Here is a 17,340-nt window from a genome sequence, read left to right on the forward strand (position 1 = left end):
CAGAGTCCGCCCTCCAACGCGGCCATTTTCTCCAGGGGAACTGATCTCTGCAGAATGGAGGTCCGTTGCAATTCCAGAAAATCTTCAGAAGCCACCGGGAGTCTGACGGCTCTGCCCCCCACGTGTCGGAAGGGGCAGGGAAAACATGAACCAAAAAAGAAACAGGGACTAGGAAAATACCCGTAGGCAGGGCTACTTTTGGGCAGGAACGCACAGGAACAGAGTTCCGGCTGGCTCCAGAGTTGGCCACGCCCAGCAGGAACTCATTAGCATAATAGGCCACCCCCAACAGCAGGAACTCATTAGGATTGGCTACAATTAGGGGTGTGTGGCCTAACATGCAAAGGAGTTCCTGCTACAAAAAAAGGCCCTGGGTTTTAACAAACAAGGTCAACAGAATAAGAAGGGAAAGGTGGGTATGGCTGGATAACCACACTTCTGGTAACATGGGTGTGGGGCCTAATGTGCTAATGAGCGGTGCTGTCAGGGGTGTGGCCTATTATGCTAATGAGTTCCTGCTGGGCTTTTTCTACAAAAAGAGCCCTGCCCGTAGGGAAGGGAAAGGTAACATCAGCCACGATTCCGGAAGATCCCTGCACAGATCTCTACCACGCCGGAGTGTTGCCGGCAGTGTTTCCGCTAGGCTGAGTTAGTGTGAGCTAGCTCACACGTTTTTACCCTCCGGCTCACACATTTTTGTCTTAGTTCAGGAAGGAGGGCTCCAGAGCGAACTCACTGATGCAGCAGCCAAATCGCTCGCTCACAGCGTTAATGTCAGATCGAGGTGGGGTAGCCGTGTTGGTCTGAAGCAACAGAACAAAGTTAAGAGTCCAATGTACCTTTAAGACCAGACCAACAAAGTTTTATTCAAGGTGTGAGCTTTCGTGTGCATGCCCCCCAGCTCCCAGCAGGAGCGCGAAGCAGCACGTGGAGCATTCCTTGATGGCTACCATGCGAGCGCGAAGAACTTGCCGAGAATGGAGGGAGCGGAAGAAGCAGGTGCGCACTCCCTCATTTCTCCCCCTCCCCCAGGATTTCCTTCTAAGGTAGAAAGTGGCCTATCAGCTCTATAAGCGCTGGAGATTTTGGGGGTGGAGCCTGAGCGGTGGGTGTTGCCTTCTGACACGCTTCCGGTGATGTCAGGGGGTGTAGTCTATGCAAATGAGTTATGCTAATGAGTTATGCGAATGAGCTCCTGTGCCTCTTTTTCTACGAAATTACCTTTTGTACATGCTATTTTCCCAGTCTGAAATGGCCTCAGGACTATACTGTTTGCCCCACTGGAGAAACCTAGGTATGTGGAGAGCTCCACCAGCCAATCTCCATGCCCCCTCTCTATCAGTAGGAGTAGTGGCACCCTCATCCCAGCTGGGGATTGGGAGGTTTGGAGGACAGCTGCAAGTGCTCTGGGAGGTAGTACTTCCTGCCCCACCCCTGTAAAAGACCAGGAAACACTGCGGCAGTGCCTTGAACGTCATACCAAAAAGTGGCACACACGTTTGACCAGGAAGGAGATCATTTTTGCTCATAAAATGCATCATGACACATATACAACCACATTCCACGCTGCTTTCACAATTGCAGTGGTTGTACTCAGGGGTCATTTCGAAGAAAAAGAGGTGCAGGAGCTCATTAGCATAACTCATTAGCCTAACTCATTTGCATATGCCACTCCCCCTGACATCACCGGAAGTGTGTCAGAAGGCAACACCCACCACTCAGACTCCACTGGACTGTTTTGGATTGCTAGCTATGGGGGGGGGGGGGCAGGTAGATCTGTCCTCGAGAGGATGGAGAGGTTGTCCCTGAATAAAACTTGGTCTTAAAGGTCCCACTGGACTGTTTTGGACTGGGGTGGGCAAGTGTAAGGGGGCTCTGCAACTTACCTGGCTGCTTCTTGCTCTGACTGAGGGCTGCTGGGAGCAGGGGGTGGGGCTTGTTGCATGTGCCCGCCCCCTGGGCTCTTTACTGCCGGAGCTCCGCTCCTGTGTGCTCCCGCAGGAAATGACCCCTGGTTGTACTATCTTCACTGTATGAGCGCTATGGGAAGAAACCTGTGTGAGGGGGGCAGTTCTGCAACCATCGGCTTCCCCCTGCAGACTCCATGTTGCATCGTATATCATTCTTGAGGGTTTCAAAGCCCCGCCCCCCCTGCCAATTTTCAGAGAACACAGGGAGCTGAAGCAGCAAGGAGAATGTGGGGAAGATATTTTCCTCTAACCCAGGGGTGGCCAAACCGCAGTTCAGGAGCTGGATGCAGCTCTTTCACACAGTCTAAATTAATGTTCATAAAAAGCAAATGTGCATATTTCCCAATGAAAACGTGTGTGTGATATTTGTTCATGTCTTGCGGCTCTCAAAGATCTGACGTTTAGTCTGTACGGCTGTCACGTGAAGCATGTTTGGCCACCCCTGCTTCCAACAGTCTCTGTGTCTGGCAGATCCTTTCTTCCGACAACGAATGTCCAGGGTTTGCTGTGTGCGGGATGTAGCTCATATGAAGCCAACGAGTGACCCATCTGCAGATTCCTTCCTTGCAAAATGTTATCTGGAAGTGAGCCTACTGTCAGCAAGCTATATGTATTTGGTACCTGTGTTTGCCAATGTACCTTTCCTGTATGTTTCCAACCCCCCCTCCCTAGTAGTCAACAGTTCTTCTGTGCAGAAGAAGACTGTTCAGAATAACCCAAACGGATTGAGCTAGGAAGGTTAAAGCAAATTCATAATAACTGCAGCCAAATAGCTAAGATTCCCGCTCGCGCCCAAAAAGCAGTTTACGCGCCCAACATCTCTGGGAACGCAACGGTAACTTCTTTATCAGTGCTTAATACTTCTCACAGTTTCTACTCATTAAAACAAAGCAAAGCCGCCTCCATCTCTTAACCACCTGTGACCTTGGAAATGATAACGTTACAGCAGACTGGCCTGGCGTAGACTAACAAGAATGCAGCTATGAATGTATGTGCATGGGTAAATGGGCTGACTACTAGGGAGGGGGGTTGGAATCATACAGGAAAGGTACATTGGCAAACACAGGTACCAAATACATATAGGAGGTCCAAGAACCATTGGCAGCTTGCTGACACCTACAAGTCCGTGCAGAAAATTAAGTGGGTTTGTGCACGTGTGCATGTCACTGTGGAATTTAAATAGATTTCATGCAAACTCTCCTTTCTTCCCCGAAACCACGCACTCCAAAAGAGATGTAAATAAAAATAACCGATAATAGGGTTTGGGTAGCATCAGCAAAACTTTCAAAACGAAATACTACAGTGAGAACTCTTTTCTGAGCTGACTTAATTTTGTGTCTTCACTAGCTGAGTTTCAGTCGAAGAAAGATGTTATTGTTTTGTAATGATGATAAAGGCAGCGTCGTGGAGGTACGTATTGTACTTGGAAGCTACCATTGCTGGGTGGGGTATGGGGAGACCCCATGTACTTACCTGGTGCCACTGCTAAGTGTCGACTAGGGCTATGATACCAGTTTGGTGTAGTGGTTAAGTGCGCGGACTCTAATCTGGGAGTACCGGGTTTGATTCCCCACTCCTCCACTTGCACCTGCTGATGTGACCTTGGGTCAGTCACAAGCTCTGGCACAGCTGTCCTTGAAAAAGAGCAGTTTGTGTCAGAGTTCTCTCAGCCCCACCCACCTCACAGGGTGTCTGTTGTGGGGAGGGGAAGGGAAAGGAGATTGTAAGCCGCTCTGAGACTCCAAGTGAAGGGCGGGGTATAAATCCAATCTCCTCCTCCTCCTTCTTCCTGCACAAAGGCAATCAGGAGCACTTGCAAGTTAATGACACTGGTTTATGTCTGTGTAAGTTAGTAATGACCTGTGCACAGACATAGTAGCACAGTGCCTGCACTGTACAAAATGGACTCCGCTACCCTCTTTGGCACAAGACTTGCAATGGAAAATCCATATAACGAGAATGAAGAATTCTGTCACTAATGAGTTATTCCCAAGAAATATTTTATTTTCATAAGGGTTTTTTTTTTTTGTCAGTCCACTGATGGAAGTCTACTAGAGGTCACCTTTAATAGCTTATGTAGCCCTGTGGAAAACCTTCCACTCAAGGAACAATAATTAGAGGATTCGGAGCGCATGTTATTATATTTCGAAGTCCACAATTCTCACCAAGCATCGTGGCATAACTGATCTTGTGAAATCTTTTGTGCACAATACCCAACGAGATAAATCCTTAAACATGACTCATGTCTTTTCAACGTGAGGTTTATATTGGCTTGCTTTCATGGGAAGAAACTACTTGGTAGAAGGACTAAGAATTTAAGCGTTATTCTTTACATTGTAACCATAGTTAAGACAAGTTTTGTACAAGGGGGGATTGTTGATAATTAGCTGATGTGATGTGGAAACTATGCACTTCCTTCTTGCTTTATGCCCCTTACTCCAGCTTTATCATCCAAACCTTGTTTGTGCTCTGCAGTTTGTCACATAGCTCTCTGTCTTCACAATCAAGTCAGCATGCAACTTAGATTGTAACCGTTTTGGTTTTCAGTGCATTTTTAGGTTTTGCACAAGGCCATTTATTGGAAATGACAAGGAAGGTAAATTTCTCACAGGAAAATAAAAGAAACTGCTTGAAATAATTGCTAAGACATTAGGAAATACAGGTATTGTTGTTCCCAATTTCCAGAGGTCATTTTGGGGGGGAACGCGGGGGATCGCAGTTCCCCCAGGTGAGGTACGGGGGGCGGGGCACATGACGAAGCCCCGCCCCCTGCTTCCGGCCGCCCCGCTTCTGGCCCTCATTCAGCCAGGACGAGGCAGGAGAAGAGGGAGGGGGCCTTGCAGGTCCACCGCCGGGCCCCTCATGGGGCTCGGCAGTGGAGCTGCAAGGCCGGCGGTGGCGGCCTGGACCGTTGGGGGCGGGGTGTGTGGCCTTATGACACACTTCCGGTGATGTCAGGGGGTGTGGCATTATGCTAATGAGTTCCCCTAGCTCTTTTTCTACGAAATGACCCCTGCCAATTTCACTTTGTTAGTACTTTATCCTCAGAATTCTCCAGACACTTGTCTTGCCTTGTCCACACCAAGAACATGGTGAAGGCACTTACTGTCTCTCCTCTTTCTGAATGGAATGTCACCTCTTCCATGTTCTCTCCCTTTCTAAAGTGTTGACTTCTTTAGAAATATACATAGAGGGGGGAGAGGAGCGTTTTTCAGATGAAGCCTGCACGACTTGTGAGTGACCAAGTAGAATGCAGGCTCAATGTCTGTCTACTTATTGCATAACAGGGTCTCCAATGAAGTACCAACTTTATTTGCGACAGAACTTAGAACGTTACGTAACAACACCAAGTGGGATGCAGTGCGGACGTCACCGGGTGCTTGGGTTATGCCCTGGGATATATTACATGAAAAACAGTTGCTCCAGAAAAATAGTTGCGTAAAAATCTGTGTTGTGAAATAGCTTTTGCTTAGCTTTAAGTCACCTTCCTAGGCTGTTCATTTCCTGTGTCTGAAACATTATCCTTTAAATGTTCCTCAGCATCTACGTTTTCCTGTAAATGCCGCCCAATCATCTTCTTCTGTGGTTTACTACTAATCTGTGCATTCAGGGTTTTTTTTGCCTTTGAATATAACCATTGTCCCCGAATGCATGTGTTGGCATATTTTGCAACTTGGGGATTTTTCTCACGGTCACATCTATTCAGTCAGCATTTTTCAGTTGGCATTTTTCTTTAATGGGTGGCAACAATGAGTCATGCTCTTATTTTGATATTTTCCAAGGAAAAAACAATCTTCTAACAAAATATGCATGACTTGTAACTTCTCCTGTTTGAATAAGGGAAGCAACTTGGATTCTGTGCTCTCGATCTGTGGCTTGGATCGGAGGCCTCTCCTTGCGTTGCACTGCTGGGGTAGTCCTCTGCTGGGGAGCTCATTCCTCCAGTGCAGGGAACTTCTCTGCATGCAAGACCATTGTCTTTCAATGAGCTGAAAAGTACCTCACTCCAGAGGAAAGGTCTGCACTCCAGAGGACACCTCTGCCATGGATGAAATCAGGGGTCGTTTCGTAGAAAAAGAGCTAGGGGAACTCATTAGCATAACTCATTAGCATATACCACACCCCCTGACATCACCGGAAGTGTGTCATAAGGCCACACACCCTGAATGCGCTCGCCCGCTTGGCGAGAGGGGATCAAAGTGTAATACAAGCCTCCTCCGAGACTTGATCACACCAATCTCAACTCTCTCTTGGGTCTTGATGCCTGCCAGTCATTCCCCCTGCCTGGGGAAAGCCGCGTTGGACCAAAATACAGTCCAAACTGCTGTAAGGAACACCCGTCCACCCTGAGCTCTTACAGGGTGCGTCAAATCACCATTTTACCCTGACCGGAAGCAGGGGGTGGGGCTTTGTTGTGTGCCCCGCCCCCCGCACCTCACCCGGGGGAACGGCGATGCCCCACGATCCCCCTCCAAATCGACCCCTGGATGAAATGGCAACAAGGCTTAGGAGCCAAGCCTAGATGTCCCATGAGATCAGAATTAGATGTTAAATCTACAGTGCTATTGCCCAAGTACAAGTTGTATATGCTGCCTTCAGAGATTCTATTGCATTAGATACCTTCACATCATGTTACCATGATACAATCCATGGTTTGTAGAGTATGAGGGGGATTCCTCAACTTCAAATCTACTACTAAAAATGTTAACAGAAAGTTAACTAAGGCCGAGTTCAGACTGGCGGTTTGCCCCGATGTAGGCGCGTGTGAGGAACGTTTCCCAAGTGGATTAAAGGGGCCGTTCACACAGGCACATCTGTCTGGCATTCCCCACCCGTACTGAACCCGTCTTGTAGCGCTTGCCTCTCGGGTTTAAAAGATACCTGGTGAAAGTGGTAGCAAACCCTGGAGAGCCCGTTTATCCCACTTCGTTCCGCTTCCCGGAAGTGTGAACGCTAACCGCTAAAAACCGGGAACAGCCCACGTTAATAATGTGCGTCAGCTGTTTACGCTGACTGAGCTCCTAGCCTCACTCTGGCCCCAGGAAGGCGCAGGTGATTGCTTTGAAGAGGGGGTAGTGATGTCGCTGGATCCTGTCCTATTTGCCGCTGCGCCTAGGTGCAGGAGGAAAACGCTGCTTACAGCCCCGCAGTATGCCTCCTCCCAGTATGCTCCCGCATCAGTCTGCGCAGTGTGACGGGGAAAACCCGGAACAGTCTTTTTTGCCACAACTCCCTCCCGCTTCAAACTGCCAGTCTGAACTCGGCCAAAGAGTGTTCTGCTAATGCCTGAAAGCACATGATGCAGTGATCCTGCTTCTGCTGATCACATCTGGGTCTGGGCAGTATCTGGAAGGGAGACCCCCCCCCTTTGGCCGCATGAAAGAAAAAGAAGAAACAACTGTAATAAACAAATGCTGCTACTGAGCTGGGCTTTAACACCTGGAACTGCACTTAGAAATGTGTTACCCAGGGGTCATTTCATAGAAAAAGAGGTGCAGGAGCTTATTAGCATAACTTATTAGCATAACTTATTTGCATATGCCTCATCCCCTGACATCACCAGAAGTGTGTCAGAAGGCAACACCCACCGCTGAGGCTCCACTGGACTGTTTTGAATTGCTAGCTATTGGTGGTGGGGGAAAACATGCAGATCTGCCCTCGCAGAGGAGGGAGAGCTTGTACCTGAAGGCAGGCCGGGGGGGCCCTCTGCAATGTACCTGGCTGCTTCTTGCTCCTCATGGCCCAACTGAGGGCTGCTGGGAGCAGGGGGCGGGGCTTGTTGCATATGCCAGCCCCCTGGGCTCCTTACTGCCGGAGCTCCGCTCCTGCGCGCTCCCGCAGGAAATGACCCCTGGTGTTACCGCTTGAAACTTCAGCACATTGTGCTTTGTATTTTCATGTGATTGGAGTACGGTTCTCATGTGCAATTGTTGCACTGAAGGGCAGTCTGGGAGTGAGAGGCAATGTCCCCGATGTGATGATGTCACACAGAAGTGATGTCATCAGGGCTTTTTTGTAGAAAAAGCCCAGCAGGAACTCATTAGCATATTAGGCCACACCCCTGACAGCACAGCTCATTAGCACATTAGGCCGCACCCCTTTCAGGGGCCCCCCTGGCCTGCCCGCCTTGGAGTTGCTGGGCGGGGGTGTCGCTCTCCAGGCCTTCCCTCTGTAGCCACGCACGCAGAGGTTTGGGCTGTAGTGGGCGTGGCCAACTCTGAAGCCAGCCGGAACTCCGTTCCTGTGCGTTCCTGCCCCAAAATAGCCCTGGATGTCATCGCGTTGGCGATGTTGCGTGGCAATGCTCTGCTTTCGGGGCAAACTCTGGTTAAAATTGAGCTCAGTGACAGTAAGACACAGGGAGGGGAAAACAAATCTGACCCAAAAACTGGAATCAAGAACCAAGAGGGTGAGAAGAAAGTCTAAAGAAGGGCCAATATTAAAAACCTAGTTAAAACTTAGAATGTACAAAAATACAAGTATTTGTTAGAAAGACAGTTAAAAACATACATAAGGGCCCAATGAAAGCCTAAACACATGGGCCAATACACATGACCTGACGCGTTTCTGCCCTAATGGGGCCTTCCTCTGAGGTCAAACAATATTGAGATACACATAACTTAAATACATATTGCAATAAGATAACCAATAAGTGAATATTGGACCAGGAAGAGGAAGGTTAAGCAGCAAGATCTAGAGACACATGACAAAGATGTTTGTGAGGCCTCCAAAGGTGAAAGTCATGTGTCTGGTGCCAAACGCACAGCTGCTGAATTAGAACATCTTCCAACTGAGGTCCAAAAAGCACCTGTGTGGCTATCAAAGTCAGAGCTAGAGTGTCCTCAAGCAAATGGCAGGTCATGTATATTGGCCCTTGTGTTTAGGCTACACTTTTTTACGAGGCTTTCATTGGGCCCTTATGTATGTTTTTAACTGTTTATTAGAAAAATACTTGTATTTTTGTATATTCTAAGTTTTAACTAGGGTTTTTAATATTGGCCCTTCATTAGACATTCTTCTCACCCTTTTGATAAAACTGAGCTCAAACCACAGAGTTTGGCCCAAAAAGCAGAGGGCCGCCATGCGATGTCACAGACACGATGACATCACTTCTGTGTGATGTCATTGCGTTGGGGTCATTGCCGCGTGACATCACTGTTCAGGGCAGGGCTTCCCCCAACGGCCAGCTGACTGGCAGCGGACAGAAGCCCCGGGAAATCGGGGGAACTCTAGATTGAAGGGCATTTGAACCCCTAATGAGCTTACGTGAAAACCACTTGTTTTGAACTGTAGTTCAAAATGTGCTTCTAATGAAGAAGCAGTGGAAGTCATTCTTAGCAGCCACAGGTCATGATTTTACCTCCCGTCACTCAGCACACTTACAGAAAGCCTTTTAGTGGTTTGTGGAATTGCAGTTAGTTTGGGATGACCTGCTGAGATGACTCAGCTTTCACTGTGGGCCCAGAGACTGAAGAGGTGGGCTGGTCATGAGGACAGTGGTGGATGCATGCTGGTGTTAATGCTGCAGTCATGCCTCTGTGTGAGCATAGGAACTGGGCCATACTGGGCTAGGTGTTTATCTCAGATATGTGAGGTACCTGTCATACACATCCATCTATTATCTGCTACATATAGGCTGCGATCGTATGCACAATTAGACCCGCCATAGGTGCGAATGCTGGGCGGATTTAAAGGGCTCAGACAACAACATCTGGGAAGTGCCCCGCAGCCGTCGGCAACCTGCTCTGCTCCACTGCAGAAACGGAGTTAAAAGACACCGGGGAAAATCTGGTAGAAAATGGGTTGTGACGGGCCACGGACGGACTTTCCCCTGTCTGATCGCTCCAGCGTGCTCTCATGGCCTCGGGATGGCCATCCCAACCCCGTGCCATTGTTTTTTCCGCCCCCTTCTCAGTATGCGCATCATTGCAATCTCCATAGGGAGCCTTCAGTGCGGAGATGCGATTCATCGATTCCTCGTTTAAGCGCATCAGAAACACACGGCAAAAAAACCCCCAACCCGACTCACCTGTGGTTGCGTCTGATTACGCAGTGGCGGTCTGTGCCTGCAGCTTCCAAGGACTGTATGATCACGCAACCGCGAGTCAGATTCCTCCGGAGGAAATAGCCTTGCTTCCCCCCCCCCATTCACCCCCGTTTTTTTTTTCTGGCGCGTGTGACCGCAACCATAACCTATACCAACAATATAAGCAAATAAATATAGGTACATTTCCCAGTAGGTTGAATTGCTCCAGATTAATGAAAGGTCAAACGTTCACACTTGGGCTCCCCCTGCTGACAAAAAAGAAGAAAAGTTTGGACATTATAATGAACACCTATATTCCCTGTTCAAGAAGGGAAGTGGATAAAATGTGTTGGCCTTGCCTAAATTCAGCCTCTCCCCCCTCCCCTCCGGTCACTTTGCAGCTGACTGATGGCAACCCCCTTGGGGTGTTCAAGGCAAGAGAAATTCAGAGACTGTTTGCTGTCACCTGACTCTGCGTAGAAACCCTAGACTTCTTTAGTGGTCATCCATCCAATACTAACCAGGGCTACCCCTTCCTAGCTTCTGAGATCTGAGAAGATCAGGCTAGCCTGGGCTAACCAGGCCATGGCAGATTCAGCCTCAAGCAGGGGTCATTTAGTAGAAAAAGAGTTGCAGAAGCTCATTAGCATAACCCATTAGCATAACTTATTTGCATATGCCACATCCCCTGACATCAACAGAAGTTTGTAAGAAGGCAACACCCACCACTCAGGCTCAACTGGACTGTTTTGGATTGCTAGCTATGGGGGGGGGAAAACGTGTAGATCTGCCCTCACAGAGGAGGGAGAGCTTGTACCTGAATAAAACTTGGTTCTAAAGGTGACACTGGACTGTTTTGGACCGGGGGGTTGGGCGGGGGGCTCTGCAGCTTATCTGGCTGCTTCTTGCTCTGACTGAGGACTGCTGGGAGCAGGGGGTGGGGCTTGTTGCATGTGCCCGCCCCCTGGGCCCTTTACTGCCGGAGCTCCGCTCCTGTGCGCTCCTGCAGGAAATGACCCCTGGCCTCAAGTACCCAAATTAAAGATGTAAGCAAAGTCTCAGTCCTCCTTCCTGTTCTCCCGGATGTCTCCGGTTTGAGTGATATGTACAATGCTGCTGGTGCAGCCACACTGTTTTTCACACTGATAACTAGATAAGAAAAGCAAGAGGACTGTGCGGTTGGCCCGGCTGCCTCGAGTTTTGTGGCGCAGTGTCTGCATGGGTGGAGCGACCCACACAAAGGAATGCTGCATCAAATCTGTACAATATAAGGTCTCTTCTCTCCCAGTTCTTCCTGCATTGGGTTTAGACTAGCAACATGGAAAGCTTCCCTGTAGACATATTGAAAGGTTAGGTGCCTTGGATTTGTACTAAGCCAGTTGCAAAGCTGCTCAGGCCTGATTATTTGAATCTAGCTAATCCCTCTCCTTGTTATACTAAAACCAAAGAAGATCGTCGTGGGTTTGCTTTGTCTGCCTTGGACTACCAGCTACTTTCCAGCGGTCTCCCACTGACCCACTCGACTAGATGCCCGGCCAATGAAAGCTAGTGAAGTGGCCAAAAGCAAAGAGCTCCCAAAGCGTGGGAACGGCACATGAGAGAGGAGGACGTTGGTGCTGATTGACGTCACAGCCCTGCCTTCAGAAGGAGGAGGGCAGAGTTACAAAAGGGCATTCTATAGAAAGCAAACAGTATGCTTTGAATGCTCCAGGAATGTTTGCGTTTCTGCTTTTAGCTCCTTTTGCATATTGAGTCGATCAGTTACACTTTAAAAATTCCACAGTCATTAAAAGAGAGCCCGGTGCATGGCCCACATTTCCCTTTCTTTTCTTCAAAGACATCATTGTCTTTATTCAGCAAGATAAAAGTCGGTGTCAACACATCACAGTCTGGAGAGCAGTGCTAGAAGGAAGCTGTTTCATAAGGAGCCAGCATTAATCCTGTGAAGGCAAAGCCATGAAAGTCATGGCCAGAGCCAGTTGCCCCGAGCCCTCTGCATTGCTAAATCCGTTTCAGGGGAGAGGGATATCTATGTATAGGCCTTCACTTCTACTAGAGAATACAAGGTGGTCCTGTATGCACACTAGAGGTCCCACCCCCAGAAGGATTCACAGAAAAGCAGAACAAATGATTTATTTGTTTCAGTGGTCAAAATTGATCGTTTGCTTTAAAATATTTGCTTTTCTCTGAAGAATGGGAACCGAAGCTGTTTCCAACAAGTGATAATTAAAAAAAACAACACATGTCACGCCACCTAATAATGACAATGAATAAAAACAAAAGAACTGAATCAAAGCCAGGCTACGCATCTGCCCCTAATCACTCTCAAAGGCTGTCTCGCACAGCTTGTCATTGCAGAGATTCCTGAAGGCCAAGAGGATGGGCCGCTTCCTCCCAGGCTCAGGAAGGCCGTACTGCATACTGGACAGCTGTTGAGAATATCCTGCTCTGTCTGCAAAGGTGCAGGGCAAGTGATACCCTTAGAATTTTGGGAATCATAAAAGAAGGGATTCCCTGACCTTGGAGCAGCCACTGTCTGTTCTTATGTGTCCCTCTTGTTTTGACTTCATGCGCTGGTGATATGCTTACAACAGCATACTCTACGCTGCTCTAAGAGATCCTATATGGGCTATACAGAAGGAGAAAATGGTCTCTCAGGAATGTTGGGAAATCTGTTATATAGAAGTGTCTTAAGGGAGTTATGATCATGTAGTGCTTTCAACCTGACTCAGAGAATCATCCCTTGTACCAGAACTCCCATTAAATGTGATCAGTGAGTCTGTAATCCTTTTCAGCTGTGTCTAGAGTGAATGAGTGGAGTATGGGGAGTAGGCCAGCAACAGAAAGCTGCACTGGTGACAACTGCATGTTTCAGTTCAGAGTCTGTGCATATACAGGGGTACTCTGAATCTTATGTCACAGAGAGGGAGCACTCTGCTCACAGTTATGTTATGAGCTCTGCCCAATCTCCAGTTGAAAGTACATTGGCCAAGGGCAGAGCCTGCCACCCCTGTCCTGCTCTCTACCCCCCAGTGCATGCTCTCATTTATTTATTTAATTTATTTTATTTTTTATTTTATTATTTCGATTTTTATCCCGCCCTCCCCGTAGGCTCAGGGCGGCTTACAAGGCACACTGCCAATATAGTACATCCATAAAACATTAAAATATTAATATTAAATAATACATAGTATCAAATATTAAAACATCATATATACAAAGCAGTAATCGGTGCTCACTTCCTAATAACAAGATGGTGATCTCCTAAAGTCTCATCCTCTTTAAAATATTTCTATACCACCTTTTCACCCAACTCAGGGTCTCCCAGATAGCAAGATAGTAAAACACCATTTAAAAATAAAATTATATATATATAATATATATATTTGGGGGGGAATTAAATAAAACTTTGAAACACTTGAACACACAGATAGGAGAGCTAATAAGATTTAGTGTAAAGGTAAAGGTTCCCTTGCTCGAAAGCCAGTCGAATCCTACTCTAGGGTTGCGGTGCTCATCTCCGTTTCAAAGCCGAAGAGCCAGCGCTGTCCGAAGACATTCCCGTGGTCATGTGGCTGGCATGACTAAACACCAAGGCGTACGGAACGCTGTTACTTTCCCACCGAAGTGGTACCTATTTATCTACTTGCAATCTCTTGCTTTCGAACTGCTAGGTTGGCAGGAGCTGGACCTAGAGACGGGAGCTCACTCCGTCGGGTCTCGAACTGCTGAACTACCGGCCTTCCACAGCCTGCAGTTCAGCGTCTTAACCACTTGAGCCACCGCAGCTCCTAAGAGTTAGTGAGGGAACACCAAATATAACAAAAAAAAGTCTCCACTGGTGGAGAACAGCAGTGAAGGGAAACGGACAAATCTCCCTGGGGTGGGGGTTCCAAAGGTTCAGTGCCTTGACCAAGAAGGTCTTTTCTTGGGTTGTCTGATGGTGGGGGCACCTGAAGCAGGGCCTATGAAGAGAACAAGAGCAGTCACGTAGATTCATGTGGGTGTAGGCAGTCCTCAATGTACACTGTCTCTAAGCTACGTGAGGCTAATTTAAAGGGCAACACCTTGAATCCGGCCCAGAAGCAAACTGGGAGCCAGTGTAGATACAACAAGACAGCAGTAGTATGATCCCTGTGACCCAACCCAGTCAGTGTTCTGGCTGCAGCATTCTGTACCAACTGTTGCTTCCAGACAGTCTTCAAGGGCATTGTGCATAAAATGCATTGCAGTAGTCTAACCTGGATGTTACCAGGCTATGCCCCCACAGGGTCAAGATCTTTTTTGGTAGGAAGGGCTGAAGCTGGTGGAAGGTACCCCTGGCCACCACTGCCCTGGGTTTATCCAGCAGGAGTCCCAGGTCCAGCAGCACCTCTGGCTACAAACCTGCTCCTTTAGGGAGCATGCAACCTCATCTAGAACAGGAGCCATCCCGGTTCCTGAGTCAAACCTTCACACCACTGAATCTCCATTTTGTCAAGATTAAGTTTCAACTTTGTTAGTCCTTATCCATCCCAACACTGCCTCCAGGAGCCTGTACACGGTTCCACATCTTCCCTGGGATCTGTTGGAAGTGTGAGAGAGCTGACTGTCATCTGCATATTGGTGGCAACCAGTGTTCCCTCTAAGCTGAGTTAGTGTGAGCTAGCTCACAGTTTTTTAGCCTCCGGCTCACACATTTTTGTCTCAGCACAGGAAGGGGGGGTCAACAGTGGGAGGGCTTCTAATGTCCTGGCCCCACTGGTGGACCTCCTGATGGCACTGGTATTTCTGGCCACTGTGTGACACAGAGTGTTGGACTGGATGGGCCTTTGGCCTGATCCAACATTGGCATCTCTTATGTTCTTATGTTCTTAAGGATAGCTCCAGAGCAAACTAATTTATCCAGTAGCCAAATCGCTCACTCACAACTTTAATGCCAGTAGCTCACAAGGTATAATTTTTGCTCACAAGGCTCCACAGCTTAGAAGGGAACATTGGTGGCAACCCAGCCCAGATCTCTGGAAGACCTCTCCCAGCCGTTTCATGTAGATGTTATAAAGCAAGTGAGACAAGATGGGACCCGGCAGGATCTTGTAGGGCAGAGGTGAAGAAGCTGAGCAGCAATCCCCCAGCATCACACCCTGAAACCTATTTTCAAGGGAGGGTCAAAACCACTGCACAACAGTGCCTCCCAGTCCCCAACCCTGAAAGGCAGTCCAAAAGGATACAATGACTGATGGTATCCCAAGTCAGAGAGAGGTCCAGGAAACGTCACAAGGTCACACTCCCACACCCATCTCCATGTGCAGGTCATCCAACCAGGCAAATCTGTACATTGTATTATTTAGATACCATCTCCTGAGAGGTCTTTCAGAATCTTTAATAAGCAAAATGAGATCAAAAAAGTATCTGAAAAGAAGTCTGATGCCATCTAGGGTCTCAAAAAGGCCTTGCACCTCAGTGAATTAATATTTTCTGCCATAAGTTGCAGCAACCCCGTAGGGTTTTCAAGAAAAGAGATGAGCAGAGGTGGGTTACCCTTGTCTGCCGCTGCATAGCGACCCCGGACCTCCTGGTCTTCCATCCAAGTACCCACCAGAGCCAACCCTGTTTAGCTTACAAGATCTGATAAGATCGGGCTAGCCTACGCTATCCAGGTCAAGGTCAGTGAATCATTAACCCAGGATTTTCATGTTAGAAAAGCTTTATGGTGAGTGAAGCACAGAATCTGAGCGACCTGTGGAATTCCCACTATTTGCAGCTGTTAACAAATACTCTGTAATCCATTTCAAATGATGTGGTGTTTAGAACCAGTGAGTGGAGGATCCTCATGTAAGACTGTGCCTCTGACCAACCACATATTTGAGCTGCGGTCAGATCAGTCTCTCTACATATCAATCTGTAGGTCAGGTAGAGGAAACACTCTGCCTGTACACAGGGCTTTTTTTTGTAGAAAGAGCCGAGCAGGAACTCATTAGCATAATAGGCCACACCAACAGTAGAAACTCATTAGCATATTAGGCCACACCTCATGCCTTCCCTTGGTTTGCCTGGGTGCCCTGCGGCTGTGGGGAGCCCAGGCAAGTCGGACAGGCCGGGGAAGGCACGGGGAGGCATTGAAATGCCTCCCCGATCCTTCCAGGGGCCCCCTGGCCTTGGGGTCGCTCTCCAGGCCTTCCCTCTGTAGCCAGGCACGCAGAGGTTTTGGCTGTAGTGGGCGTGGCCAACTCTGAAGCCAGCCGGAACTCCGTTCCTGTGCGTTCCTACCCAAAAATAGCCCTGCCTGTACATCTGTATGTGTTTAGGCTCTCTCCTGATCTTCAAATGAACATGCGTAAGCCAAGGGCAGACACTGCTGCCAAGGTCTTGCTTCCCCTGCCCGCCCCCCCATACCTGCTCTTTTTACACATCATGTCCTCTGTAAAGGGCTCATGTCTGCTTTATTCCTAACTATGTTGGGTCTAAAATTGGGCTTGCACAGAGACTGTTTGACTCTGAAGATGTCCTTAGCTCAGTCACACTGATCTGGGTAAAAGTCCAGTCATCCGAGTTTGAGAACCCTCCCAAGTGTCCCAGGTGAAAGTTGCAACTTCAAAATAAAAAACACTTTCATTTTTCTCTCTTGTCCTGAACGGTGAAGCCTTCCAGCAGTAACTGTAGTGTGAAGGGGATTTTTTTTTTTTAAGTTAATGCTACTGTGTCAGCAGGGAATGTCCCATGATTGATACAGAAGCATTGCCATGGAAGCATTTCTGGAAGTATGGAAGCGTTCATCCTGAAGTGACCTACAAGTGAAGGACAGCGTGATTATCCGACATCCTTCAAGTGGAAGGACAAACTGAAAAGAAATCACACTGGGTGGAGGTCAAGGGCAGGAGGAGGAGCTTTGGTTTTCCAGTTTCCAGACTGCTGTGCTGTTCAAGGATGGGTGTCCTTCCAATGCTTATGAATGGTGTGGAAAATGTAGGCAGAGCTCCGTGTTGATGTAGGAACAAGCAGCAACCCAGTGAATGGGGAAATAAAGGCCCCGGTCACACGGAAGGTTTTGGCCCGGGAGAGGGACGGATCAGGGGCGCAGCAAACGGGCGCGATCTCACCACAACATCTGGGAAGCGGCGCTCACCCGTCCCCAATCCGGCCCTTGAGGCCGAAAACCCGCAGTAAAAAAGAACCACCCCTAGAGGAGGACTTACCGGGAATGCCGCATCAAGCATGGCCGTGGGATCGCTGGCGCGCCCGTCGTCTGGAGCAATCCAGGCTCCCGGCCGAACTGCGCATGCGCACACATGCGCAGTTTGGCTGCCTCGCTCCCCTTTCAGTGGCTTCCCCCGGCATTTGATCGTGCCGGGGAGGAAGTGTGCG

The 17,340-nt window shown here is 48.5% G+C and overlaps 1 protein-coding gene across 2 annotated transcripts in view; it reads left to right on the forward strand.

The window, feature by feature from the left end:
- Positions 1-17,340, forward strand: part of ST5 (suppression of tumorigenicity 5) — a 186,772-nt gene that overhangs the window by 151,858 nt on the left and 17,574 nt on the right. The window lies entirely within an intron of this gene.

The sequence above is a fragment of the Gekko japonicus genome, unplaced genomic scaffold (assembly GCF_001447785.1).
Source record: "Gekko japonicus isolate JY-2015 unplaced genomic scaffold, Gekko_japonicus_V1.1 scaffold1601, whole genome shotgun sequence".
Taxonomy (NCBI): Eukaryota; Metazoa; Chordata; class Lepidosauria; order Squamata; family Gekkonidae; genus Gekko; species Gekko japonicus.